Consider the following 2,999-nt stretch of genomic DNA (forward strand, 5'->3'; position numbering starts at 1 on the left):
ACCACAAGATCAAATGGTTGGCAGCAGCAGAATTCATTGCACTGTCTCTAACCTAACTGCATGAAAGGGAGAGAGCACAATCAGGGAATAGCCTCAAAGGGGACCGCAGACTCCACATCTCCCTGGTGGCAAGAGCATCTGTGCTGTGTGACCTACTTGTGGCTGCTGAACACCAGCACGCTGCAACGGGTGACAGCTCTGCTGCGGCCGGGGAACAGACAGCCCAGGGAACTCTGCACTTCTCTTAACGCTGTCATTTAAGATCTCAGCCTTTTAGACCTGCTGGATAACCTATTTTAGTGTTAGCCCTAACAATAACGGTAAGCTTAACTTACAGATTTAACCCAAAACCAGAATGACCTTGAATACTAAACAGTTCTCCCCTCCCTCCCAGAACCACTATATATTAGAATTTTTTTATGACTTATCTGTACTGAATATGCAGTATAGATACATACTTTTCACTAATGATTTCCTAAAGTTAGCATCATCTCTTATGCTTTATTTCTATTGCCTTCTGGATTTTACACCTCACATCCCCCTCATAATTTCATCACTGTTGTTCTTCGCTGTCTTCAACTACTGCCTCACTTTTAATGTCTTCACTAATTTCAATTTCTTGTTCAAACTCAAAACAAGCTATCCTCAGTTTCACCAACCATAGCATGCAAAACATCAGTTCTTTTGCCACAACTTCTGCATTTACCCAACCCTCTGATGAAACCTGTTGCACTGGGCTTTAGTTTCCCTGTAGGGGCTAGAGCTGATCTGAGAAGAGCCTCCACCAAGCACCTGCACCAAGCACCTGCAGCTGGGACTTCCTTGCTCCTGGGGTGACCACAAGATCACTATTTATTTCTCTGATGGGGATCTCCATTACTAGTAGAAGATGCCATTTGAATACACTCAAGAGGAACATTCCCCTTGCTAAGTAACTCATTAGCAAAAAGCCTTAGTCTAGTCTCTATACTGGTTACAAATACTTAGTAAGCTTTTTCTATATATCTTTTGGAGTTGGAGGGAGACAGATCGGAAAGAATAATCTTAAATTCAGAGTTATTCTCCTTTCAGGCTAATACAGTACATCTGCATGCATGGGTATTCGGGCACTGCTGATGACACATCAGAAGAGTTCTGCCATTTCAGCACTGAATTTGGAATTCATTTTATCCTGGATATATCCTGTGATCTCAACAGACAGTCTACAATAAAAACAGTTCAGATTTTGGGACAGTTATAAAACTTTCAGCTCAGGTCTGCCTATCCCCCTGCCACACATCCCTACTAATCTTGTTGTGCCCTCAGTAAGTACTTGTTCCGTGTTTGGTAAACTACAGAACCACTGTGGCTAAGCAAGGAGTTACTGCCTACACAGGGGTGCAGCGCTTTGGAAGGCTGTGCTCCAAAGAAACACAGATTGCAACTGGTTAGTAGAAACACATTACAAAATCTGTCATCAGGCTCTCTGCAACAATTCTTATGAACAGCCTTTCGTACTGTCCTTTTGGTGCTTATCAGCAGCAATCCTGCATGTTTAGTGGGAGAATTAACGCTGGCCAGGAAAATTATATCTTATCTAGAGGCTGGTACTTCCTAAGTACTTCCTAAGAGCATAAACACACCAAAGTGTGTCCAGTGTGCTCTACTGACAGACCTTTATGACCAGCAGTGCTATATGCAGCTCCTGTACTTCACTGTCTCACACTGGGTTCTCCTGAGTACTGCAGTAAGTTAAATCCAAAGATGGGAGTATAGTGAGTTTGAGGTATTAAAGGAACAATGTATTAATTCAGTATGTGTCCTATAAACTGTGTGAATACTGAAAAAGCCAACTGTCTCACCCTCATATGCCACATAATTGTGTTGTTACTTAATTTTCTACTCTTCCTCCAACAGAGGCAAAGTTAATCCACAGTTAATTCAGCCAGACATATAAAGGCTGCAGTCCACTTACCATTTCACCCTTAAATAACACTTACCCTAAAACCACTAGGAACCACATATATATATTAATAAATATGCAAAACAAGATTAAAGCACTGACCGCCCTACATAAAAACTCAGATATGAGGCTGCACTTTGTGTAATGGAAACTTCACCCTCCAGAGTTTTAGAGCCTTGTAAGAAACTCTGCAAATGCTATCACTATCAGGCCACAGGCAGAAGCAGCTCCACAGGCTGAAGGCAAAGCTCATCTGCAAACATTCATGTGCCAGCCTCAAAACGCTGAGGAACAGGCACTGACGATAACATCAGAATGCAAATGTTGTGGCAAGCAGTAGTGAGTTACTCCGGTAGAATAGCATCACTGCTCACACTGGGCTTCAAATCGATCAGTTCCAAGTTCCTGCCTCACACCAATCTTAAATTATAAACACTTCCCAAGGAATCAGAGCCCAGACTGAAGGACAGATCCCCTGCTTACTGAGCTAACACAAATGTCATTGATTATGTGGAGCATAAGCAAAGCTTAAAGATGTACCAAGGGCCCACTAACTACTTAAGTTTAAAACTAGTACTGATACCCAAATTTTAACGGTAGCACCACAACCACACACCCTCATTATAACATAACTACTTACGGTATTTTGCGACGCATCTTTTATTGTTTTCATTTTATAGGGGGAAATAAAGGTAGCTAGAAGAAGAAACAAAGGTTTAGACTCCTCAAGTGCAAACATATTACTGTTTTTTTAATTATCCTTAACACTTAACCAGTCAGTAAGGCAGGAAAAGCAGCCAGGCTCCAGAGCAGCCGAACACAAGTCCGCCCAGCCGTGCTGTGAGCGGCCCCCAGGCGGGTCCCTCCTTAGCAAAGCCCAGCCCAGCCCCGCCGCCTCTCCTCAGCGGCCTCACCGAGCTGCCGAAGGCGCCAGGGCCGGCAGCAGTGCGCCCATCCCCGGGGAGACCGCCCCGACCAGCCAGGGAGCGCGGGGAAGGACCCGCCCCGCCGGCCTCCGCCGTCCCGCCCCGCAAGGCGGGCCCGGGAGCGCGGCCCT

Source organism: Strix uralensis, chromosome 20 (genome assembly GCF_047716275.1).
Source record: "Strix uralensis isolate ZFMK-TIS-50842 chromosome 20, bStrUra1, whole genome shotgun sequence".
In the NCBI taxonomy this organism is placed as follows: domain Eukaryota; kingdom Metazoa; phylum Chordata; class Aves; order Strigiformes; family Strigidae; genus Strix; species Strix uralensis.